Source organism: Anopheles gambiae, chromosome 3, assembly GCF_943734735.2.
Source record: "Anopheles gambiae chromosome 3, idAnoGambNW_F1_1, whole genome shotgun sequence".
Taxonomy (NCBI): domain Eukaryota; kingdom Metazoa; phylum Arthropoda; class Insecta; order Diptera; family Culicidae; genus Anopheles; species Anopheles gambiae.
The window spans coordinates 56,908,637-56,936,629 of record NC_064602.1 but is presented as its reverse complement, the minus strand read 5'-3'; the positions used below and the strand labels follow the sequence as shown (position 1 = coordinate 56,936,629).

At 43.5% G+C, this 27,993-nt stretch overlaps 1 protein-coding gene and 1 long non-coding RNA gene across 6 annotated transcripts in view; both read left to right on the top strand.

Moving 5' to 3' along the window:
• Window positions 1–27,993, top strand: part of LOC133393520 (uncharacterized) — a 233,526-nt gene that overhangs the window by 130,651 nt on the left and 74,882 nt on the right. The gene's annotated exons all lie outside the window — the stretch shown is intronic.
• LOC1278607 (uncharacterized) lies at window positions 15,545–27,972 on the top strand. Its single transcript, XR_009766233.1, has 2 exons — window positions 15,545–17,438; window positions 17,580–27,972. It is a non-coding gene; the product is annotated as an uncharacterized LOC1278607 (long non-coding RNA).

Below are 27,993 nucleotides of genomic sequence, written 5' to 3'. Positions count from 1 at the left end.
CCAACGACCATCTTTCCACTTTCCACGGGGCCCTTGTCCACTTGTAGACATACGGCATACTACAGACTAGAGATCTTTGGCGACCGCCTACCGTTAGATCCGCCGCTGGTTCATGAAGGTGTTTGTTTTTATTGTGGAGGTGCATCCTTCCCCCTGCCTGCAGCGTATGCATCGTGGCCGCGACTCCGCCATCATTCCGTTAATAGTAATAATAATAATAATAATAATAATAATAATAATAATAATAATAATAATAATTATTATTATTATTATTATTATTATTATAATAATAATAATAATAATTATAATAATAATATTAATAATAATAATAATAATAGTAATAATAATAAAAATAATAATAATAATAATAATAATAATAATAATAATAATAATAATAATAATAATAATAATAATAATAATAATAATAATAATAATAATAATAATAATATTAATAATATTAATAATAGTAATTAAAAAAAAAATAATAATAATAATAATAACTTATCATAACAGTCCACACCCGGGGAAGAGTTTGACTTGATTTTGTTATTGGCGAGTGTCCCGCTGTGGCGCATATCAACGGAATGCAATCAACCAAAACATGAACCTACTGATCCGAACCCATTCTAAGGCATTGCCGGTCATTCGGCGTCATGATAATGGCTCCAAGCCAACAAGCCACCAGATTCTGGACGGACAGGTGCAGCACCATACGCGCACCGTAATAAACAAATCCAGAATCCTCTTTTGCATGAATTCAATTCAAGTTTTGTTTCCACTTGCGTCAAAGAAATGTGCAACATATCACATGCACGTTTGCTTCGATCGTGTGTCTTTTTGATACCCCTAACAGCAAATCCGGTCGCAAAGATGGTGGTGCCAATCCAATGGTTGTGTTGTCTCTCAGGTAGCGAGGTCAAAAATGCATGGACTTTGTATCAAATAGTTTTGGGGTTTCTACACGCACGCACACACGCAAACATAAACACGCACGCACACATGCATTAACGCGAGCACGCCAGCACGCACGCACTCACGCACGCACACACACGCACGCACGCACACATGCACGTACGCGCGCACGCGAGCACGCATCCACGAAAACGCGCACGGCAACACGCACCCCCGTAGTCACGCACGCGAGCACGCACCCTCCACCAACCCCCCCCCCCCCTCCCCCTCCCGCACGAGTGAGTACGGCTACTTTATCGGTAGAACGGCTGGTTCAGCTATCATGTAGCGCATCCTCATCCCAAGCGCCGGGCGGGGTGGGGGATCGCGACAAGATAGAGTAAACGGTCACTTTCCCCGCGCTGTGTGTATACGTGTGTGTGTCGAGACCCGAAAACTCAAGACATATTTCGGCACGTATAAGAAAATTAAATTTATCGCCACTATACATTGTGCTACATGATGCTTAGAAGGTCGTTGAAGCATCAAACATGTTCAAATTAAAAAATATTAGATTAGTGTTAGACGTTCTCCTACGCTTGTTTTAAATAGGCTTCGTCACCCTCGATTGCCACGGGCATCGAATGGTCTCATCAGCAGCGGCACGAAGTAAAATAAACCATCAATACACCGATAACACTTTGAATCCCCATCCAGCTTCTCCCACAGCGTCTCAAGGTCACACACAAATTAATAAATGCTAACACCCACCAAAAGCAATACACAACCGCAATGCACATGTATGAATCATCGCATACACCCAACACCCAATCAGCTGGCGGCGGAAGGCACGGGCTGAAGCGCAAGTAAGGCAAGGCAGGGTGAGGGAGGGAGAAGAAGCGGACGAAAAATTGGGCGCCAATTATTTTAAATTTTTTGACCGTTTTTTTTTGCTCCGCCGCCAAAAATAGTTCGTCCATTTCGGCAACAGATGGCGCTAAACCTGTGCAGCCCTGCGCAGGAATCCCGTCAAACATTGCGAGGGTCGCGAGTAGAGTTGGGCAAAACGCACAAAAAAGCGGAACTGGGTCCGGACGATTCCAACAAATTTCGGACCCAGTTCCGAAGGGTAGGTTCAATCCGACAAGCCGGAACCGCCCGGAATCGTCTGGAATCGTCTGGAATCGTCGGAATCGTCGGAATCGTGCGGAGTCGTTGGAACCGTCCGGAATCGTCCGGAATCGCCCTGAATCACCCGGAATCGTCCGGAATCGCCCGGAATCGTTGGAATCGTCCGGAATCGCCCGGAATTGTCGGAATCGTCCGGAATCGTCCGGATTCGCCCGGAATCGTTCGGAATCGCTCGGAATCGTCCGGAATCGTCCGGAATCGATAGAAATCGCCCGGAATCGCCCGGAATCGACCGGAATCTACCGGAATCGACCGGAATCGCCCGGAATCGACCGGAATCGTCGGAATAGTCGGAATTCCATTTCATTTCATGTCATTTATTCAGTGCATAACCTAATACAAATAGATACAAACAGTAACACAAGAAGCTAGATTGCATGTCGAACGATATTGAGGAATTCAGTGTGCGACATTCCTGGCTCAAATGTACGACAGCCAGCATTGACAGATGCGCGGCGGCCGGAACGTGAACAGTCGCAATCGACCGGAATCGACTGAAATCGCCCGGAATCGACCGGAATCATCTAGAATCGTTGGAATCGTTCGGAATCGACCGGAATCAACCGGAATCGTGAGGAATCGTAGTCAACCAATAGTAGTAAATGTTAGAAACCACATTTAATACATATTTTACTTTTTTCGTCATTGCTTTGCATGCACCTCCGGCAAGTATGGCTTCCCAAAAATGTTTGGAGCGTTCATGAAACCTCGTACGACTTGATAACTGTGTGCATAATTAGAGAGGTGCGTAGCTTTAGAATTCAAAATAGTACAAATGTAAGAATCTTATTAGTTGTTGATTAACACTAGGTTTACGGAACCAGTCAATTTGACGGAATTTTAACTTTGCAGTGAAATAAGAACAATACCTTTTGTTTAATTTCGTTTTTTTCTTTTCGTAAACTCATCATAACATACTATAAGTTTCTAACTTAAAACTATATTTACATTATATATAAGACGTTTCAAGTCATTCATACGTTCACTGGGGCCCCTCAATCGACGGGATCATCAACGGGGCCCCCAAATGGCCGAGGCAATGGAGATTGTTCTTCGTATTATGGCTGTGTATGGCTGTATGTAGATGCAGCTGTAACGGTTTTTGGTCTTGTTGTATTCGCAAAAACCCATTCAGCTTTGCATCTGACGTTCAGTGATTCTCTTGAGAACGAATGAGGTAGAAAAGAGAGAACGAGAACGACATGTGCTACGCCGCTTATCGCAATGAAACAAAAGAGTGATAACAATCGCACGAGAAACTGTCGCTCTCATCGCTCTCTTGCCATGCGCTACGTGCTCACTCAAAAACTGTGACGTCAGGCTGGCGGTCAAAGTGTTAAAGCGACGCGAGCTTGGTGTCAATTTTTCCTGCTAATTTCTCCGGCTACGAGCCGCTGTATTGAAATTCTGTGTAGGGGCCTTTAAATTTGTGTCTGTGTATGATGTGTGCTTGTGGCTGTTGTAACGGGTTTTCTTTGTGGTTAAACGCAGCATTCTGTTCTGTGTTCTGTGCATTGGATTTTAGCAGCAAGTGTCTCCGCGTTTTTTTGGCGAGCTCGTGCACCGACCATCCACAGTAAGACCAAATGCACGGGGCCCCTTATTGACGGGGCCTCCTTACCGATGGGGGCCCTTACCGACGGGGGCCCTTACCGACGGGGGCCCTTTATCGAAGAGTCCACATAATCGTTGGGGCCCCGTAAACCACCTTTGAGTTTTGGCTTCAATATAGCTGTATCGGTTTTTTTTTATCTTGTCTTCACGCAAAAAGTTATATGTTAATAGTGATAAAACATCATTTTAATATTAATGGACTTTTGGAATGGTCCAGGACATGGCCCAGTTCCTTTTTGGACATATGAATACCACCCCTTCCCGATTTCCCCTATTTGTCAGTTGACCACAAAAGATGAGTAGGGCCCCGCGTGAAAATTTAAGGTTTTGGGTTAAAAGCAGGCACGCTCCACGATCTCAGGCTTGAGATGTGAATACCATTTTTCGCGTGAAAGCTGTCTGTTTTCGGCACACATCTGCAAAACAAGTATAGGGGCCCCCAGCAAGCACAGGCACGTTTCATCCAAGCCAAATTGAAAAGCGCACACATCGATATCGATGGAATCGTTTCTCGAATGAAACCTCTACCCACTGGAGCACCGTTGCTTGCTTGGTGTTAGTCAATTTTTCCTGCTAATTTTACCGGCTACGAGCCGGTGTATTGATATTGTGTTTCGGGACCTTTAAATTTTTGTTTGGGTGTGTTGTATGCTTGTGTTGTATAACGGGTTTTCGGTGTTAGTTAAGCGCAGCGTTCTGTGCATTCCATTTTAGCAGCAAGTTGCTCTGCGTGGTTTTGGGTTTGGGTGTCTCGTGCACAGGCCACCCACACCAGTAAAAATTGACGATTTCTCGCTCTGTCCAATACTTTGCGCCAACGATGATGAGGTATTGATTTGAGCTGTGCGCGCGTGTCGCAGCGTTCTTCGCTTGCGACTTTGATGCAAGTATTGGCAGATTTCTTCGAACATTTAATGTGCTGCTTTGAGTAGTATGGGGCCCCGGTTTTCTGCAGTTCGGGGCCCTCGTGATACAGTGCTTGAAGCGATGGGAAAAATTAATTAATTAAAAATAAGTCAATTTGAAATAGATGGTAAAAGTCCCATCCAGGAACGAAGTCGAACATCCACAATGACGGGGCCCCTAGATCGCCGGGGCCCCTGGCGGCCGCCCAGTCCGCCCACCGTTTAACGCGCCACTGGACATGAAATGAAATGGAATTCCGACTATTCCGACGATTCCGGTCGATTCCGGGCGATTCCGATCGATTCCGGACGATTCCGGACAATTCCGGGCGATTCCGGACGATTCCGGACGATTCCGGACGATTCCGACGATTCTTGGCGATTCCGGACGATTCCAACGATTCCGGCCGATTCCGGGCGATTCCGGGCGACTCCGGTCGATTCCAGGCGATTCCGGTCGATTCCGGGCGATTCCGGTCGATTCCGGACGATTCCGGGCGATTCCGGACGATTCCAACGATTCCAGACGATTCCGGTGGAACTAGCGATTCCGTTTCTCTGGAGTCGGAATCGGAATCATACTTGCCGGAATCGGAGCGGAACCGTGGGTGCGATCTGGCGAACCCATCTCTAGTCGCGAGTACCCGCTGTGCAAAACGACGGAAGAAATCATGGAGTTCTGAGAATTTTATCATGCCTTCCTTTTCTCTCCAACGGCAAATTTGTCGAGCAGCTCGTCGAGCTACCCGTCCCTGGCTCCGCCTCATACCCCTCGCCTGAGCGCGCTGCCGAAGGTTTGGATGTGTTGGTGCGTCAGACGGCCAATCGCTGTCAGCCGTCGTCCGTGCTTTTTCCCTCCATAGCGCCATCTCTTTCTCGCGTGTGGTCAATGCTCGCAAGATGTTGTGGCGCCTAAAAATGCCGTTAACAAACATTGCGGCGGTGAAGTTTTATTTTCACAAATCAAACCAAAAAAGCGCAATAAGTTCAATTGCTGCAATGTAAAAATGACCAAGGAAACGCTAGCTCAAGCTGGAGGGTTTACTGTGTAACGCGCAGAACCTTAATTCGCATTTACACGTTCAGCCTAGCGCTGATTTTCATCAACTTTCCTTTCCACCAGCATCTAGAACGCAAGCTGATTGTGAAACCGGCATACTGGAAAGTTCACTAGCAGTCCCTGGGGCATGTCATTGTGCTGAACGTGTTAAGCATTAAGCATAATTTTGTTACCTTAATCTTTTGCTTTCGTATGCTGTAGATTACACAGATATGCTGAGCAGTTTGCGCATGTGTGTATGCAAAACTGTCGCCGAATCTATGCTCCTCCGGAATGTTATGATCGATCGGTCAAAGAAAGGAAGGAGTTCATGACAGTGGCAGAGTAGGGAAATCGGGGGCCCTAGGCGGAAAGACGAGTTGAGGCCCGTGTAAATGGTAGCTGATGACCGGGAGGAGGGGGTACTGGCACACAGCCGTTGGGAGATTAAACAGTATACTTAAATTGCTGGCGGATTGGGGGGAAGGAGGGGGGGGTGTAAATGGTTCTCCAGCCGCGGAGTCCCAACGACCATCTTTGCGGGGGGCCCTTGTCGCTAATACTCTGTCCAATTGTAGACATACGGCATACTACAGACTAGAGATCTTCGGTGACCGCCTAGTCCGCCTACCGTTAGATCCACCGCTGGTTCATGACGGTGTTTTTTTTTTACTCTGGAGGTGCATCCTTTCCCCCTGCCTGCTGCGTATGCACCGGGCAGGAGACAGTGTCGCAGTATGCAAGTTGCACACTGGATAGGGGCGGGCCCGCGGCACCGCCATCATTCCGCACATCTGCATGCCCGTCATGGGTTCTAATCGCGTATGAACCGTCCGCCGTAGCAAGGGGTTAGTCACTGGCTCCGGCTACGTGGTACTCAAGTCCTGAAAAGGCCGGCATTATCGCGTTGGCTATTACGCCAATAATAATAATAATAATAATAATAAAAGAACTTAGCATAGCAGTCCACACCCGGGTAAGAGTTTGTCTTGACTTTGTTGCTGCCGGGCTACCGCTGTGACGCGACAAATGCACGGAATGCACTCGACCAAAACATGAACCTACCGATCCAAACCCATTCCAAGGCATTGCCGGTCAATCGGCGTCATAAGGTAGCGAGATCGAAAATCCGTGGTATTTTGTAGACGCAGCGGATGAAAATGTACGCATCAGAATAAAATAGTTTTGAGGTTTCAAAACGCACGCACACGTACAAACACGCGCGCAAACTCTCACACACACACACACACACACACACACACACACACACACACACACACACACACACACACACACACACACACACACACACACACACACACACACACACACACAAACACACACCCACACACACACACACACAAACACACACCCACACTCACACACACACACGCACACGCGCGCGCGCGCGCGCGCACGCTATAAGGCACCTACGAACGCGCGTACCCGAGAACGCACCTACGAAAGTGCGCATGCAAGCACGCACCCCCCACCAAACCCCCACTCCCCTTCATCATCAGCTATCATATAGCGCATCATCATCCAAAGCGCCGGGCGGGGTGAGGGATCGCGACATGATAGAATGAACGGTCACATTCCCCGCGCTGTGTGTGTGTGTCGTGACCCGAAAACTCGAGACAGATTTAGGCATATTTAAAAAAAAAATTATTGCCACTATACATTGTGCTACATGATGCTTAGAAGGTCGTTGAAGCATCAAACATGTTCAAATTAAAAAAAATATTTGATTAGTGTTAGACATTCTCCTACGCTTGTTTTAAATAGGAATCTTCACCCTCAATTGGCAGGGGCATCGAATGGTCTCATCAGCAGCGGCACGAAATAAAATAAACCATCAATACACCGATAACACTTCAAATCCCAATCCATCTTCTCCCACAGCGTCTCAAGGCCACACACAAATTAATAAATGCTAACACCCACCAATAACAACAATACACAACTGCAATTCACTTATACCGCAACAGCCAATCAGCTGGCGGTGGAAGGCACGAGCAGAAGCGTAAGTAAGGCAAGGCAGGGCGAGGGAGAGAGAAGAAGCGGACGAAAAAATAGCCGCCAATATTTTTAAATTTTTTACCGTTTATTTTTTGCTCCGTCGCCATAAATAGTTCGTCCATTTCGCCAACAGATGGCGCTAAACTTGCTCGACCCAGCGCAGGAATCGCTGAAGTCCAGCGCGGGAGACCAGCCAAAATCTGCGCTGGCTAGCGCAGAATTTGGTACATTTCCTGCGCAGGAAACTGCTCGAATTTGCGCAGCGGGTAGTATCATCTGCTCGAGATCTTATAGTATATGAAATAATCTTTGATTTTTGCTCATAATTTATGTTTTTCGGTGGTTTTCATCGAAAAGATCACTAATTCTAATTTTGTGGATATTTGCAAAATAAAATGTCAAAAATCAGGTGTTTAGTATCCCGTCAAACATTGCGAGGGTTGCAAGTGCCCCGTCAAACATTGCGAGGGTCGCGAGTAGTATCATCTGCTCGAGATCTTATGATATTTTAAATAATATTAATATTTTATTCATAAATTATTTTTTTGTGGTGTTATTTGGCGAAAAGATCACTATTTCCATTTTTGTGGATTTTTTCAAATAATTTTGTAAAAATCCAGGTGTTTAGTATGCTACAAATTGCACTGTTATACCTACTCTAGAGGTGCTATAATTATAACTGCTAAAACTAGGTGTGAAAAAACTACCAAGGCTCGCAAGCTCTTTAATGCGAGGGTTCTGGTGCTGTGAACTTGTATGGCGTGCGAGCCCTCGCGCGCCCTCGCAAATCGCTGTCAATTGCATGGCGGGTAAATTTGCAACAATTTTGAATGCGAAATATTTCACAGCCATGCGCTGTGAAATATGATTGCAGTTTGAGTTTGAGAAGTTTTCGATCGCTTTGCGTAGCGGGTGCGAATACAGGCGGTCCCCGAGATACACGGTTAATGGGGACCGAAAACGGCCGCAAAATACCGCGTATCTCGAATTTCCGCGTAAGTCGAATCTCGCGATTTCCAGCTAAAATATCACTGATTTTCGTGTAATTTCGCAAGTAGGGGGTGGTTTTAGTTACTTTATGAATTATTTGATATGATTCTGACATATTATAACAGTTTCAAAGCTTTTGGAATAGTTTTGAACATTCGATCAAAACGGAAATTATTTGGCAATTCAAAATTGATGTGTCAAATCAGTACAATTTGCTCAAAGAATTGTCAAAATTAGAAAACCGCGTATCTCCGAATCCGCGTATAAGAGGTACCGTGTATCTCGGGGACCGCCTGTACTCAGTTCTGAGAGAATATACTCGAGCGCTCGCGCATGAGTGCAAGCAAGCGCGATATAGAGGATAGAGGGAGAAAAACGATTATTATGCTCCAAGCTTTCTACTTTTGTTTCGTTGGGGCGCCCCTACTAGCAATGAGAATGAAAAAGTGTGCGACTTTCAGGCGAGGGGCACGTAGAAACATGAGACGGTTGGAAATACGCGGAATTACGCGGAGGCGCGAGCGTGTTTTGGTTTCTACACAGTTTTTTCACTCACACAATTACACATGTGTGAATGTGTGCGTTCACTTTCAGCCTGCGCGCTCAGTTTGGTTTTCTCGCAGCGGCACTAGTGCAGCGAGTATTCCTCTGTGCGCTCCCTTTCTTGCCACCACACGAGGAGAGAAATAGAACGAATTAAGGAGGAGAGAAAGAGAACGTGTGTGTGTGTGAACTATTTTTCCTCCATTATCATTTTTGCGCCAACACGGTAGCGTACCGGAGCTTCTTTGTCAGAAAGAAATAAACATACCCCGCTGCGCAAAGCGATCGAAAACTTCTCAGCCTCTCGCTCAATGTAGCTAGAGAGCAAGAACTAATAATGATTAAGCGTGGTGAATGGATGTGGAAGAGGGGAAGGAGAGGAGAAAGAGAACGTGGGTGTGAACTATTTTTCGGCCATTATCATTTTTGCATCAACACGGTCGCGTACCTGAGTTTTTTGTCAGAAAGAGATAAACACATACAGCGCGCTCTCTCGAACGACCGTAAACGCTTCAATAGATCAAAAGCTTCGATCGGTTCTTCGGAAATTTCTGCTCGCTTTCACGATCGGTTTCGGCGGAAAGCCAGCTAGCAAGCGAGCTAAAAAACTGCTGGATTTTGTTGTGCGGGATCCTTTCACCACGCTTTATCCCCGCTGCGCAAATTTGAGCAGTTTCCAGCGCAGAAAATGCACCAAATTCTGCGCTGGCCAGCGCAGATTTGGCCTGGTCTCCCGCGCTGGACTTCAGCGATTCCCGCGCTGGGTCGAGCAAGTTTAGCGCCATCTGCTGGCGAAATGGACGAACTATTTATGGCGGCGGAGCAAAAAAAAACGGTCAAAAAATTTAAAAAAATGGCGCCCATTTTTTCGTCCGCTTCTTCTCCCTCCCTCACCATGCCTTGCCTTACTTGCGCTTCTGCCCGTGCCTTCTTCCGCCGCCCGCTGATTGGCTGTTGTGGTGTATGCGTTGATACTCATATGTGCATTGTGGTTGTGTATTGTTATTGGTGGGTGTTAGCATTTATTAATTTGTGTGTGACCTTGAGACGCTGTGGGAGAAGCTGGATTGGGATTCAAAGTCGGGTTCAAATTATCGGTGTATTGATGGTTTATTTTATTTCGTGCCGCTGCTGATGAGACCATTCGATGCCCCTGCCAGTTGATGGTGAAGAACCCTATTTAAAACAAGCGTAGGAGAACGTCTAACACTAATCTAATATTTTTTAATTTGAACATGTTTGATGCTTCAACGACCTTCTAAGCATCATTTAGCACAGTGTATAGTGGCAATGAATTTTTTTTTTTAATGTGCTGAAATCTGTCTCGAGTTTTTGGGTCTCGTCACACACACACACACAGCGCGGGGAAAGTGACCATTCACTGTATCATGCCGCGATCCCCCACCCCGCCCGGCGCTAAGGATGAGGATGCTACAAGAAAGCTGAACCAACCGTTCTACCGATAAGGTAGCCGTAATCGATCATGCGTTCAGGGAGGGGGGGTGGTCTAGTGGGGGGGGGGGGGGCAGTAGGTGCTTGCGCGACTTCGGGGGTGCGTGCTCGCGAGCGCGCTTTCGTGGGTGCGTGCTGGCGTGCGCGCTTTCATGCTCGCGGGCGCGCGTACGTGCGTGTGTGTGTGTGCGTGCGTGCGTGCTGGCGTGCGCGCGCGTGTGTGTGTGTGTGTGTGTGTGTGTGTGTGTGTGTGTGTGTGTGTGTGTGTGTGTGTGTGTGAGTGTGTGAGTGAGTTAGCGCGCGCGTGTTTGTGTGTGAGTTTGCGCGCGCGTGTTTGTGTGTTTGTGTGTGTGCGTGCGTTTGGAAACCCCAAAACTATTTGATTCTGATGCGTACATTTTCATCCGCTGCGGCTACAAAGTCCATGCATTTTCGATCTCGCTACCTGAGAGACAACACAACCATTGGCATTGGCATCTTTGCGATCGGCTCTGCTGTTGGGGGTATTAAAAAGACACACGATCAAAGCAAACGTGCGTGTGATATGTTGCACATTAATTTCTAATTCAGCTAGCGGACGCAAGTGGACACAACATTTTGAATTGAATCCATACAAAAGAGGATTCTGGATTTGTTTATTACGGTGCGCGTATGGTGCTGCACCTGTCCGTCCAGAATCTGGTGGCTTGTTGGTTTGGGGTAGTTATCATGACGCCGATTGACCGGCAATACCTTGGAATGGGTTCGGATCGGTAGGTTCATGTTTTGGTCAAGTGCATTCCGTGCATTTGTCGCGCCACAGCGGTAGACCCGGCAGCAACAAAGTCAAGACAAACTCTTACCCAAGTGTGGACTTCTATGCTAAGTTCTTTTTATTATTATTATTATTATTATTATTGGCGTAATAGCCAACGCGATCATGCCGGCCGTTTTAGGACTTGAGTACCACGTAGCCTGAGCCGGTGACTAGTCCCTTGCTACGGCGGACGGTTCATACGCGATTAGAACCCACGACGGGCATGCAGATGTGCGGAATGATGGCGGTGCCGCGGGCCCGCTCCTATCCAGTGTGCAACTTGCATACTGCCACACTGTCTCCTGCCCGATGCATACGCTGAAGGCAGGGGGAAGGATGCACTCTACAGTAAAAAAAACACCGTCAAGAACCAGCGGCGGATCTAACCGTAGCCGGACTAGGCGGTCGCCGAAGATCGCTAGTCTGTAGTATGCCGTATGTCTACAAGTGGACAGAGTATTAGCGACAAGGGCCCCCGGAAAGATGGTCGTTGGGGCACCATGGCTGGAGAACCATTTGCCCCCCCCCCCCCCCCCCCCACCCCCAACACCCCCAACAGAAGCTTAGGATAACAAATTTATGCTTAATGCTTAACATGTTTAGTTCGATGGCAGGCCCCAGGGACTGCCAGTGAACTTTCCAGGATGCCGCTATCATAATCAGCTTGCGTTCTTGATGCCGGCGGAAAGAAAAGTTGATGAAAATCAGCGCCGGGCTGAACGTGTAAATGCGAATTAAGGTTCTGCGCGTTACACAGCAAACCCTCCAGCGTGAGCTAGCGATTCCGTAGTCATTTTTACATTGCAGCAATTGAACTCATTGCGCTTTTTTGGTTTGATATGTGAAAATGCAACTTCATCGCCGCAATGTTTGTTAACGGCATTTTTGGCGCCACAGCAACTCATGAGCATTGACCACACGCGAGAAAGAGATAGCGCTATGGTGGGAAAAAGCACGGACGACGGCTGACAGCGATTGGCCGTCTGACGCACCAACACATCCAAACCTTCGGCAGCGTGCACAGGCGAGGGGTATGAGGCGGAGCCAGGGACGGGCAGCTCGACGAGCTGCTCGACAAATTTGCCGTTGGAGAGAAAAAGAGGGCATGATAAAATTCTCAGAACGCCTTGATTTCTTCCGTCGCTTTGCGCAGCGGGATTATTGGTTCTTGCTCTTTAGCTACATTGAGCGAGAGGCTGAGAAATTTTCGATCGCTTTGCGCAGCAGCTTTTTTGACTCTTTCTGACAATACGACAATACGACGACTATAGGAACCAAACCACCATTACAGGCACAACAAAGTCGTCATAAAAATATACTTTTTTCGTAAATTTGTTGTGTTTGATGGTTCAAATGCTTGTGATAGCGAAGATAAAACATATTTCAATTGCTATGTGATAAAATATTTATAAATTTACCTTCCTGACACTTTAAATCTATTAAAGCACAAGCACAGCACCCTACGTTGATAGATTTACCCTACTGGTACTGAAATTGTATATATACCGGTATAACGGCTCCGAAAACCGTACCGGGCTTGGAATTGATCCCGAACCCACGCCAGAACCTACACTGAGCCCACAACGGTGCTGGAACTGATCCTGACTCCATGCAGATCCTGCAACATATACCTTTCAGTACTGGAACTGAACCCCTTACAGATCCTTGAAATGATTAAGATTCCATGTCAGTCATGGAACAGATCCTGATTCCGAGCCCTGATACTGCTCCCTTTTATATTTCGGGATCTGAATAGTACCTGAATCTGACTCACTAATGGAACCATCCAGTCTAGTTTTCCTATTTTTATCTCTTGTTGGATCGAGGGGTCCCGGGGTACTATCGTCAACTCGGACATTTTAATAACATGCCTATTCCATGGACCGTCGCCCTAATCAAGGATTGACTATCCGGCTAAGTGGTACTTAGTATGGAAAACCTGTATAGGCCGACATGACCCGTTACTCCTAAAAGAAGGTTATTTGTTTCAGTTACTTTTTCGTATGAATGCTTTCGCAACGTTTTCATACATCCGGATCCAGTTCTTTGGACTACTGATAGGAAAAATTTTACTTACACGTTGTAGAAGACATTATTTAGCTATGCTTAAACCAAAAATTAGGCTCATGTGTAGAAAATTATCGAAAAACCACAGAAAAATTTTCAATTACAGTGAACTCTCTGTTATTTGACACTTCTCCAATTTGAAAAATCTCTCTTATTTGAACATTTTCCACAGTCCCTTTATTTCCAGTACATTTTTGTCCCTCTAATGTGGAAAACCTCTGAAATCTGTACCCCTCTTATTTGTGTATAGTGTTGCCATGAATGAATGTACAGTCAGTCCAAAAAGTATTCGTCTAGCTGAAAATTTAACAGAAAAAGGTGAATTATAACCGCAATAGGCATGAGGCGGTAAAAGTAATGATGAGGTTTGATAAAGGGACTATCAATACACACGTACTGCTAAAAAATAAGCGTTAAAACAGTGCAATAACAACTAAATTATATAAAAACTAAAAAAAGTCATTTGATTGGCGCGCAAAAAGTATTCGTCGATGTAGCTTTTTAATCATTGACGCTGGACAAACACTACGTAGACGTGAATTGAATTAATTATTATCAATCTACTGGTGACTTCCTTCTAAATTAATGCATTTCTGTTGTTTCAATTTCACTTCAAGCGGTCAGAGAGGCACTAAAAGCGGGGAGTTAAATGATTGGAGCATGATGGCGAAAATCGTATCTTTAACTTATGCATAACCTATCCTACCCATTTTTTAAGGTTACAAAATGTGTGGGAGGTTTCATTCCTTCATTTGATCAGAGTTTGGCCATTTTTCTGACACCAGTTGTGTGACAAACTGCCATGTAAGGAGCCATCCTTGACGGTTAATCTAACGAAAGAAGCGGTTTACTGTCCAAAAAATCAAATTTTACCAAGAAATCAATGCATTTTGTGATGGCCAATAAGATCAGGAAAAGAGATAGGTCACATTTGGTTGATGGGTCATGCTGCATTTCATCGTAGCTGGTCATGTAATAGCTTGAATGAATGAGTTGTTACAAAAATGTTTTGTTTGAATAATCTTACACACAGAAAGTGGCCAAATCTGTTAAGAAACATCAAATAATTCAGGAATTTATTTCAAATTAGGCTCTACTAACATATTAAAACATGTTTAAATTGCCAAGGTCATACGGCCGACGTCTACTATAGCGAAAACAGTCTACTAAGATGCAACATCAAAATCCCGTGTAACGATAGCATCATGGAGTCATGATACTAGCGCTCAGTAAGGTAAGGTGAGCTAGAAAAATGATTCAAAATGATAGGAGACGAGATGGGGAAATATATTAATGCAGTTTTTAAGTACTTTGAGTCCCAGTTCTGAGAAATTTAACTTAAAATGTATCACATGTTTCAAGAACAGTCGAGCTGGAGAACATACAGAGCATTGTCATTTGCCCGAAACGTCAAACCAGCTGAAACCAAACTGATGAAAATGATTTAGGGGAACTGGGGGTAGTTTCGACACCTTAAGGTTTTCCTCTGATTGCAATACTTTTGCCAATGTAATCTTACTAGTAGACATCGAAAAAGCTTTTTTGGTGTATTATGTACCATCTTACGAGAAACTACGGTTCCTGGATTGATTTTGATAACATTTTGATAAAAATAAAACAGTGTGTTTTTTGTTGCGTCACGACTGCAGTGCGGGTAAGTTCGACACCATGATGGGGTAAAATCGACACCTTGGGGGTGATTTCGACACTTTGGTTTTAGCTTTTAAAATAACAAACTCTGATGGCCTGTAGTTTTCATTGAAGTTCAACAAAGTATTTCGTACCAATTTTACGAAAAATTAACACAAAACAGTATTGAAATATACGAAAAAAATGAAGATACAAGCAAGAACAAAAATTTCATTTCAAATAGCATCGGACCAGACTCCATATAGTAGAAGCTGCGGCGATAGCATCTGGTTTACGGAATAATTGGTTAACATTCCTTTAAAAAAATAACCTGGCCATCTTCCAGTAATCTTTTTCTTTTTTTATAAAATCGAAGGGTGTTCAATTTTATTTTTCTCTGCCAACTCGAAAACCAAAAGGTGAACATCGGTCAATGTGATTCCAAACCAGCGACTATTTTTTTCTTCAGTTAAGCCTACCCGGCCTAAAGTAAGCCTAAAATACGGTCAAAGCCATAACAATATTAATTTTCATAAGCCTAAACCATATACATAGTACATGTTTTGAGTCCGAGTTTGGCAAACGTTCTGTGAGAGAATAATAGCTAAATTCCATAATTATAACTTCCTAGGTTTTTTGACATCTTGAATTTTAAAGCTTCTACGGTATTTTTAATTGCGTGTTTGTTCAGTTACATCGTTAAGGGACATCTTTATAAAATAAAGGCACTTTCAAATTACGATATAAACAAAATTAACATGCTACAAATAAGCATTACACTACTACCAAGTGGGGTGTCGAATTTACCCCCATTGGCCGCACAAGTTTTAGTGACATTTTATATTATATAGATTAATGTAAACATTACGCCTTGTGATACAGAACTAATCAATAGTATTTATAAAACAATACTATTAACATGAAAACTATAATTTTGTTGAAATAACGCCACAATTCCTTAAGTCCCAGAAGTAAAAACTTACATCGGCTGTCAATCAGAACCACCATGTGTTTATTTTGTTGTTTTTTGACAATTGACAGGTTTCTGATCAGTGAAATGTGACTCAAATATTCGAAACAGTTGACATAAATAATATGTATAAGTTTTTTGTCTTCAAAAAGTTCTATAAATACAAAAACGGCAAGGTGTCAAACTTACCCGCAGTGTCGAACCAACCCCGACTTCCCCTAGTAGACTCTCAATATGATATCAGTTGCCATTTTTTAAATGGAACTTGGCCACGTAGACCGGAAATGCAATATTTCTACCAAAGAATAATTGGAACAAGTCTTGTAGGATGAGTGGATAAAAAATACGCCTTTTTAAAGGTTCAAATGAGTTCTAACGTTGTGCAAGTAGTCACCAATAGTCATAAATGCAATAAGAAACAAGATCAGGACATTTTTTGATTCCATAACCTTTGTTTTCATACGCATATTACGCCAAAAGTCTGATAGACGAATACTTTTTGCGTGCCCACCAAAGGACTTTTTTTAGTTTTTTATGTATTTTGGTTGATATTGCACTATTTAAATGCTTATTTTTTATCAAAACGTGTGTATTGATGGTCCCTTTATCAAACCTCCTCATTACTTTTATCGCCCCATGCCTATTGCGGCCATAATTCGCCTTTTTCTGCAAATAATTCAGCTAGACGAATATTTCTTGGACTGACTGTATGCTCAAATTAGCAATCGTGTGCGCAGTTTCCTATAGCAACTGTTAAAGCTGCACACTAAATGTTCTGTCTATTTCTTGTTTGTATGGACCTTTCATTCACATTTAGCCTCTGTAATTTGAAAACCCCTCTTGTTCGACAGTCCCATCGCCTCTCAAATAAGAGAGAGTTGACTGTATTCAATTCTGATTGTAATTTGTATCATTGTTCTCCATACGTTTCAAAATACCAAAAACTAAGTCAGCGTTGCGTTTTCTACAGTCGATGTGGTTGCTATTGTATGGATGTAAACTAAGCAAAAAACATCCAAGCTACCGCTGGAAAGTAATGCTGATCAGCATTTACTAGAATTTTATAATAGAGATAGAGATTCTTGTAGCAATCTACGATTCAATCCAGTTTTCATTAAACATAAATTCTTCAACTCGAAATTACCGTAACATAAATCCTTAACACCGTAAGTGTTTACGATGGATCGAAAATTTGAAACAACATATAGCCAAGACTACACTCACCGATTAGAAAATCGACAATTAGCATTGAACCATAAGATTGATGCAAACCTTCTGGGCAGTTGCTTTTCACCACCTGTCGAATGCACGGTGCCGGTGTTTTCTATGGATGTAAGTAGAAAAAATATCGATTTAGAATCGAAAGACCGACATACACATGCCAATGAATGCTATATTAATCGGTTTGTTGAAAATCTCGCCAAATTGCAACCTGAACTTTACGCCAACCTTGACGTTAACCATCCTTGGAAGAATCGTGCCGGAGAATCTCCATTGAAATCGAGCTACCAGCTGGATTACGACCGGCTACCAGAGCGAACATCTTGTGTGATCAAGAATGCTGTTGAATCGAGTCGTTGGCCTGATTCTAGATACTTCCAACGAGAGTTCAAAGGGTTTCCGTGCAACGGTGCATCCTGTCAATCTAGTACGCGAGGCCCTCATCAAATTTGCTCACATGAGCCAGAAGTAGAAACTAAGAAGAAATCTAAATTTGGATGTGTGTATACCATATCGAATATACCCAAAAGTTATATTATATCAAGTCATTGGCCTGATCAAGATTGGCAACGTAGTACACCAAATATGACGGAGTATCGTGATAAGGTGGGACGACTTGGAAGAACTTTGCAACGTGAAAACATTCACGATCATAGTTGCTGCACATCTGTCCGAAATTGTCATCATCATTTCTTTTTATAAATTAATGAATCAACACCTACGTGCCCATACGCAATAATAAATTACACGTATAAATATCTGATTTTATGAGAACCCTTTTTTATTGAAAAAAAAAACTGCGAACGAACAAAACGAACGAATAATTTTTGAGTACCAAATAATACACTTTTTTTGTTTTTGATGAGCAATCTAAATCCGAATTCACTTTATATTTCATATTTTTACAACTTTGTTGATGTAAATTCATATATCGACTAATGAGTATACTAATGCAAACGATGGAATTGTTTCTTGGAATTGTTGGGATTGTTCAAACTGTTATCGTTGTCAATTCAGGTTTCAGATTTGACGCTCCTAATAACATTGTTGATTCTATATTGCCCATATTGTTTGTCTGTCAAATTGGATCTTAAGCTCAAATTCAAATTGTACCATATTTCATGCGAAAACATGTTTGTTCACTCATATATGTTGTTCCAAACAACGAAATGTATCTATGTGCAAAATCCTTCATCTTTGGGAAAACCTTTTTTTGATAAGACCATGTAAAATTCAATTAAACCTTCTATAAACTTGTCTTTCAAGTAGTCTTTCGCATCTAATATCTAAATATTTAGCACACATCGCTTGAATTATGTGTACGGTGAATCATATAATGCTCAAGCATAGGCTGCAGAATATATTTTTTTGCATTCCTCTTTCTTTTGTCCTACCAAACTTTTATTTGTACCACTACCATATTTCGTCCAGTACCAGTACCATATTTCTTCCTCCATCAACAGTTACACAACCAAGGTTACTCCAAAAAATATTGTTCTTTAAAAAAGCTTAAAGCAACTGGGTGAACATATCTCCCCCGGTAACGGTGCCATTCATGCCTTGCAAGACAGCCAATTATTGTGTACAAATCATATTTTCATCCAATCATCGGATGAACACAAGAAGCTGCTATTTTGATTGAATGTCCAACGATTCGTTAACCGTTGATCGTTAATCCATAACTCCCTATCTGCCAATCTCCATAGAAATCTCCATCCATCATGGCTACCAAAATCAGAGCTAAGAACCCGCCTATAGTCTATCTAACTGCTTTTAACAAAATTAGTAAAATTTAATAAACTCACAAGACATTGTTCACATCTGAAAATTCATGCCGATTTTTTTCACTGCACCACAACTTCAAAAACTGGCATAACAATTTTGATGTTTAAAATTCTATCAATTAAATGATTAATTACTCAACTACAATTGAATAATTTTGGAGCACACAATTCAACATAAAGCAATTTACTTACAGTCAAAAATTGATGCCTGATAGACGAACTCTGATGCGTTCTGTCAAAAATTGATGTCTTAGAGGCAAAAATTGTAACACGCTGTCGAAAATTTGTACATTAAAAGCAAAAATAGGTGGGTTAGCACTAACATTTAGTTGCAGAGACTGTATCCAAAATCTCTTAAAAGCGAAAAACAAAGGTGCTTTTTGTTGAATTTGAAAGGCATTACATGTTTTTTTGTCATGTATTATGCCATTCGGCTGACGATGTATTTTGAAATACACCTCTTAACCCGCACCTCTCACAGTTTTCCGGAACGAATTTGAATGCTACCGTATGTATACCATTTGATTGCAAACGTTCTTTGATAAAAGTGAAAATTTTATTCAGGATAAAAGTGCATGAAAGTGTCGTTGTATATTGTAGCGCTCCAGTGATATTGTAGCGCTCCAAGAATATTGTAAACTAAGTGAAAGAGTGCGCTGCTTTTAATGTAGCCAGTGGAACAGATAAAACCATGTAAAATATAACGCTGTCAAAATAAACGCTTTGATGCTATGAGTAGAAGTCTTTCAAGGATTGAGGAATAACATTTAAATAATAATAAAGTGTTTGAAAGATTCGGATACCGACATGCGATGGTACTTTTAGGGCGATTTAAATTATTCCTCTAAGCACTTGTATTTTGGTGTTTAGCTGAACTGATAGGCGTTAGTCGGGTACGTGGTAGGCTTTTTTGAATGATATACATTTTACGGAGTAGCTGGATTTGCTCTTGGCTCGAAACATGAATAAAAATAGTTACTGCTGTAAGGGATAATTTACTAGTTATTGCACACCACCAAATTATTTCACAATGTGTATAAATTGTTATGTTTTCAAATATTTATAAAACATTGATAAAAGAAAGCAGCTTATCCTTGAATATTGAGCATTTCTGCCGTACATTCCATTCATTTTTTTGTTTAATTTGATATGTTTTTTTTTTAAATATTAATAATAAAATTAACCAATACCGATCAAACCGAATGAATTTGTCAGATGAAACCGTTAGGATTTAAGTACCACAAAATAAATTTTATTTCATCCTATGAACCAGCAAAATGGTATAATTTGAATGAAATTACATAAATTTAAATATTTCTTACGTAGCGGTAGCTATAGATTCAACTTTTAGCAAAAAAATACACTTTAGGGCACTGTTCAATAATTGGAACAAACAAGCCATGTTTAAATAGAACAATTTCGGCTTGAAAACTCCGTCAAAATCATTGTTTTCCATGGCATCGAGCAGAGTTCGAAGAATCTTTTTTGTGCAATTTTTGCCAAGCGCTGTCCCGTTAAACATTGCAAGGGTTGCGAGTAATATAATCTGCTCGAAATCTTATGGTATTTTTAATAAACTTTATTTTTTATTCATTTTTCTTGCGGTGTTTTTTGTCGAAAAGATCACTATTTTAAGTTTTGATGTACGCTTGCAACTCTCTCATTAGTAAAACGCCTTTTCGCAAAGCTCCGTAAAAAGTGATAGGAGGTGAAAGAGAGATGAGTGTCGGAGATGGGAGAATGCGTTTCGCATCAGTTTCGCAGCCTTACCCGAAAAATCGCCAAAAGAGGAGATCTGATGATCTACTGACCTCCAATATTCTGGAGCCCAATGAAGAGCTTGTACACCTTCACCTTAGTCCTGTGCATGATGCTGTGTTTGCCCAAATGCACACTTTGGAGCAGGCACAAGCCATCGTCGAGCTGATCCACGATTACGTGATGATTCATCATCGATATTTGACAATGTTGCGAACAAGTCAAATGTACCAGTTAAGCTTTATTTTATTACAGTCAGGGTACGTAGGGCACTCTACCATCAGTGTCACACTCTACTATCAGTTTTGCGATCCACGCTCAGTTTCGATATCTTTGACGTCATATATCTTTGACATCGTAATAAATTTGAACATCGTAAAACACCGTGGTATCATGTATACCACATCCTGCTTGCAAGGTAGTGTAACTCACTACACCCACATTGATGTTACGTTCTGGCTTTGTGTTTGTGACTGATTATGGTTCTGATTGGTGATTAGCATTTATGGATTGAATGTTTTAACATACCAGTGACCTTGAAGATGAGGAAATCGTGACGAATCCGTAATTGAAGTCGGTGCTGATCAATGAGTGTCCGCGCCTTTTCCGATGTGGCTATTTTATAACCATGCCAACCGATAGTTATGAAGCTAATTTAAACAAACGTATAGTTAGTGTCGTGTCCATCCGAATTTTTTTCTTCTACCAGGAGCCCAGCGGATTTGATAGTATAGCTAAAGGATTCAAACACCGCAGTCCAGGTAGTTCAGCTAGATATATTATTCTGTTGTACTGAAATCCGGATGGTGGCAATAGACACTTTGAATGACTCATGTGTCGAGGACGGGCGAATCATTCCCTGTCAGTCAGGTACCTGTAAGCGAAAGGCAGTCCGGCATTAGGAAGGCAACGCTCTCAGTGGTTAGAGGTAAAGAAGGTCCTGACGTTGCAGACAACGATGAAGACAAAGATAGAAGGAAGCATCTATGGAACGAGCATCCTGGTCATATTTGAAGGATGAAACAATGCAACCATACGCTCACGCTCTTTTCTGCAGAACGCTTACTGCATTTGACAAGTAGTGTGTCACAATGAGACCGATAAGAGGATCAATTCTTCAATCAATCAATCAATCAAACTTTAAATGTAAAAGAACTTTTTTAATCTATTATACACAATACTTAAAGACAGGTGAACAACGTCCGTTCATCTCGAAGGTTACAGGAAAGAGGCCGTGATTGGCTGCTTTTCGATGCATGTCTGTAACAAAAGAGTATAACATACTGACTCTGTGACAGTTGCACACACGCTCACCCAAAATTACACTAAGTCCGACAATACTGTAATGTCGGCATAATCTTCTTCTTCTTTGGCACAACAACCGCTGTAGGTTAAGGCATGCCTGTACCCACTAGTGAAGCGAGCTTGGCTTTCAGTGACGTATTGTTATCATAGCAGGATAGTCAGTACTACGTATGGGGGCACGGTCTATTCGAGACTTGAACCCATGACGGGCATGTTGTTACGTCGTACGAGTTGACGACTGTACCACCAGACCGGCCCCATCGGTATAATACAAAAAATGAATATATGTAGCTTTATGAAATATTCACATAGTTGGACGTCGTGTTAGGCGATTTTGGAACCATTTATTTTCCGGAACCTCTTTTTAGCTAAGATTTTTAATTTTTTTACAGAAACTTTGAGCTCAATTGGAATAATTCTCCTCTTTAAATCAAGAATAAAATCTGATGTAAAGTCTGCTTTGTAAGTCATCACCTGCGATCAGTATCAGTCGATTGTGGTACGATATTCTCTTCTCTCATTGTTCAGTTTTGGATAAAATTGGCCGCGTCAAATTGCATCAACCGCCAAGTTTGTTCAAATTTTGTCACACGTGCTTGTATGCCATCGCACACATTTGAATCCGCCAACCGCGAACAGTCATTGGCGACACAACCGGTCCGTATGACATTCATATGCGAGAGAAAGACTACAAGAGGAAAATAATGAGTGCCAATGATGAACGCCAATGAACGGCTGCCTCGAACACCATTCAGGTTGACAAAGGAGTAAGGAGAAGCTTAAGGGCGGGGTGATCAAAAGCTCTACTCGAGACCATCGCAATAGGAGGGACGTAGATCGCACAAGAAAAAGAGCGAGAGGCCGCAATTTTTTCGATCGCCTTGCCCAGTGGGCGGCTTCGTGCAACAACACCGATCTTACGCTCAAGCTGCATCCCTGAGCCGGAATCGATTCCGATAGATTCGCATCCAACTCCGGGGTGCGTTGTGAAATGAATCGTTTGACTCAGTAATGGTCCACAGTACTCATACACAGCATGCCCAAAAACATTTTTATTGTTGCGGCAGTGAATTTCCTCATTGATACTTACTAACTTACTTATCCGGCGCTACTTCCTCTTAACGGTCCTGGCCTGCCTCAGGAGTGTCCGAAACCACTCACGGTCTCACGCCTTCTTCTGTCAATCCGTTATCCCAGCTTTAATGGTAGACGCCTCCACGCCATCTTACCTCCACAATGTAGGTCTACAACGCCTCCTCTGTTCTTGCGGACGGCCTAAAAAGACTTTACGGGCTGGGTCGTCCGTTTCCACGCGTACAACATGGCCAGCCCACCGAAGCCTGGCGAGCTTGATACACTGCATGACATGAAGTCCGCCGTACATCTCGTATAGCTCGTCCTTATAATGGCTCTTCCATTGTTCTTCCACTCATTTGTTATTTGTAATTTATTATTTAAAATTTAACGTACTTAACGTAATGTAACGTAAAATTTAACGAGTGGCCCACATGGAGCGAATTCGCTTTCATTCATTATATGAAAGTCACGTTTCGTTCATCGATTTGACATAGCAGCGGTCCAAGGTTACTCCCTTGCAGCATCCCCGAAGAAGCATCAATACGGTGCGACGTATGGGGTCCAATCTTCACGCAGTATGTGCGCCTGGCAAGAGGAATGCATCCAGGCTAGCAGCAGCACGGTCTGGCTAAGCGTTTGGAGCTTTGCAAGCAGAAAAGTGTGCGGAACGCTGCTGAAGGTAGCCTTAATGTCCGTGTAGACTACTTCGATCTGCGAGCCGGCACCGATGGTCCTGTGGCAGAGGCTAACGAACTCAACCATTGGTGGTGGTTGAACGCTGAGGGACAAATCCATGTTGAGCTGCGCTAATGTAGTTCGAGGCAGCTGCTAGGAGAGGTTCGTACAGCAGGAGCTCGAAGACCTTAGCGCAGGCACAAAGCGATGTAATGCCAAGGTAATTACATGCATTTGATTTGTCCCCCTTTTCGTGCACTGGAACAAGCCACGAAGTTTTCCAGCAGGCAGGATAGATGCCCGAACGCAGCGAGTCGCGAAAAATTGAGACCAGGATAGGCGCGATGGTGGTACCACAACGCTTAAGCGTGGAAGCCGGGATCCCGTCAGGCCCTGGAGCAAACGAAGGTTTCAAACTGTCAATCGCTTTCGAGACTGAATACTCATCAATGATCGGCAAGTTGGGGGCCATAGCATCCAGTGGTACGTTTGATAGTGCGTCGGCTATCTGCCTTTCATCAGTTACCGCTGGAAGGAAAGTGGCACCACAGCGTGAGGCAAAAATATCGCAAACAGCGGAAGGATTTTTGCCGTTGCGTCCGTTGTAACTGATGAAGATGGGAAAACCAGAGGATTTCCGGCGATTGTTTATGAAGTTCTATCTTCTTCTTCTTCTTTGGCACAACAACCGTTGTCGGTCAAGGCCTGCCTTGTACCCACTCCAGTGAAGTGAGCTTTGGCTTTCAGTGACTTATTGTTACCATAGCAGGATAGTCAGTCCTACGTATGGGGGCACGCTCTATTCGGGGCTTGAACCCATGACGGGCATGCTATTAGGTCGTACGAGTTGACGACTGTACCACCAGACCGGTCCAACCGGCGAAGTTCTATAGTACACGATAATTACCGCGGCCGCACAAAACTGTACGCCGTACGTGCCACAGGTAGCAGAAACTGTTATAGCGCCGATAGACAGAGTGCGCATTATTATAGTTGCGCATTGCAGCGGGACACCTACGCAACAGATAATCGCGATACGCGGCAGCTTTAGCCGTTTTGAGCCTGCGCAGCGTTCTGTCACCCCAACAGCTTACGATAGGCGAACTAGGCGGTCGCCTGGGGCCCCGCCGATTCAGGGGTCCCGTACATCGTTAGTCTATAGTATGCAGTACTCTACGAACAAATGTGGGCCACGCGAAGGATGCGGCCTTGTGAGTCTAAACCGCTCAAGTAACAGCGATCTTCTCAACCGTTCGACACCAATAATTAACCTTCTCGCTAGTTGCTCTCTCAAGTAATTTGAGGAGCCTATGCCGCAAAAGAGGGACGAGAAATTTCTTTCTTGATCCGAATATGCAATATTAAAAAAGACGAGGTTTCTTAGAGTTGCAAAATCCTTTATTCAATGTTCGGTCCCTTTTATACCCCCGGAAGCCCATACAATTTTAGGGTGTTAGTGTATCCTTTCCGAGGATAATTAGTACATAAGTGTACGTACGCGTGAGTACCGTGTGTTTGTGTTTGTGACGCATATTTATTCCGCTTTTACACGCAGTGTACCCGGTTTCTAGATTAAGGTGACCGCGCACCACGCGAAATTACTGTTTGGCACATTCGTTACAGAGTTAATAATCGCGAACGTAACACCCCAAGTAGCAGAGCCGAAGTTGTTGAGAGGTTTTTCTGTGAGCCAAAGCGAGAGGCCCTGTATTCTCTCTTTAGATTTTGGACGGCAAACCGCCGCCCGTGTAGAGGTGTGTGCGTGTGACGAAAAATTATGGATGAAATACGGGGGAAGCGGGGTTTGAAGTCTTTCGTTCCTCACACATACATGAATTTACCAGCGAATATCGCTGGACCGAGTGTACCCATCTCTCTCGATCCACCATGATTTTTCTGCTATCGCGCTCATCCGGGTGTTAGGCATCCTCAGTCTGTCCAGAACTGTCCCTATGGAAGGATGTACTGAAGAAAGGTGTGGTTTCTTGTGCGACGTTCTTTGCTCATTTACGTTTTGTGCCGTGTTCTTCCTCAGTTATGTTCTTCCTCAGAATGATTTATCCTAGCAAATTGTTGAGGTAAGTTTCTGGCTGTGTGCTTGTGCAGGTACATTCAACTAACCCTTGGCGTCTAAAAAGTTACAGGTGTGTGCGCTATTTATCAACGACTACCTGTTAGCCTCGTCAACAATCTTCAAAGTGAGCGACGGAAAGAAAACGTTTTCCAGTTTTAAAATATTAAGGTAAGTTTTGATCTAATCCTCTGCGCTAAACTCTCCATAGTAATACATACTACTTACATTCATTATTGCTTCATTGAGCCTCCGGTGAGGGCGTCATTACTTAACAGAAGCCGGTTCAACACGCGCAGCTCCTGTTCATGACGTCATCACGAAACTGAAGCCAGCTGAACACGCGCAGCACGGATGGTACCCCGAGCGCAGTAGGAGGAAGGAAGAACGAGAGGAGGAAGAACGGTAAATTTGGAAGGGGGAAAGCGTTCTACCGTCTACACAGCGGGAGTATGCCAAAACACATATGGGAAGGGAGAGGGATATTATTCAATAAACAGCATGCGAATGTGTGCATAAAGCAAATGTGAACAGCCTCATCATTTTTATAAGCAATTCGAAAAAGGGGGTGGAGCAAACACATTGGTATGCGTGAGCGGCTGAAGAAACCAAAACGTTTAGATGTGTGCGTGACGGATGGTTCGGGCGCCTGTGGCGAAGCTCTCGACAAACCTGCAAACGAGAGCTTTGTGGAGAGCTTTGTAGGGAACTCAGATTACACAGGCCGCCGTCGGTTTTTGCGTCCTTGGGACGTAGAGTTAAGCGGAGAAACGGTGTAAAAAAAAGGATGCGAGAGAATCAGAATACCCGCCATGCAATTGACCCGTCAAACATTGCGAGGGTTGCGAATGATATTATCTGTTCGAAATCTTGTGGTATTTTAAATAATCATTGATTTTTATTCATGGATTATTTTTTCTGCGGTAGTATTTGTCGAAAAGATCACTATTTAAATTTTAGTGGATTTTTTAAAATAAAATGTCAAAATTCAAGTGTTTAGTTTTACAATTTGCACTGTTATACCTGCTCTCGGGGTGCTATAATTATAACTGCTAAAACTAGCGGCGAAAAAATTGCCTAGGCTCGCAAGCTCTTTAATGCGAGGGCTCTGGGACGGTGAACTTGTATGGCTTGCGAGCTCTCGCGCGCCCTCGCAAATCGCTGTCAATTGCATGGCGGGATATACAAGCGGAAAACCATCTGTCAAAACCAGAGCCCAGGGGGGGGGATCGCCAAAAGCGCTATAACTACACCTCATTATACATTCCACCTTGCTCCTACGCCAAATTTGTCAAGCAGCTCCTCGAGCTACCCGTCCCTGGCTTCGCCTCCTACCCCTCACCTGAGCGTGCTGTCGAAGGTTTGGATGTGTTGGTGCGTCAGACGGCCAATCGCTGTCAGCCGTCCCCGACAGACAAAGAGAACGAAATTTTCAGGCGAGGGGTAGGTAGAAACACGCGTTGGGGGTCCGGCCCGAAATCGGATCCAAAGTCCGTTGTTTTGGGCTGAGAATTAAAAATGGTGGATGGAGCGCTACCACGGAGAGAATGCGCTCTCTTGCTTGCCTTTAAAATACACGAGGCGCTCTCGCTGTAAAGAACGCTCGCTCGCGCTGTTTCATCATACCCCTACCTCCCCGTTTCTTTCGGCTTGCGCTGCGCTGAACTGGTACCCACTCCCACTTGATTCCAGCGAATTGCGCTGCGCTGGACTGACACCCCCTCCCGCTCGTTTCTTTCGTAGCACGCTGTGCCCTTCCCTTCATTCGGACTTGGTGCACCCGAATCAAAACAAAAACTTGAACACATCAAACTTGGTTTATATTTTATCACATTTATTGCAAATAAAAGCACATTTAAATACATTGCTTCACACAATCTTGCTTCAAACCACACACATTCATTATATAAAAAAATCGACGTATTTCAAATAACCGTCTAACTGCGTGGATCCCGTTGTTGATGTTCAATACAGCTATCAACACTCGCTTGGCTAA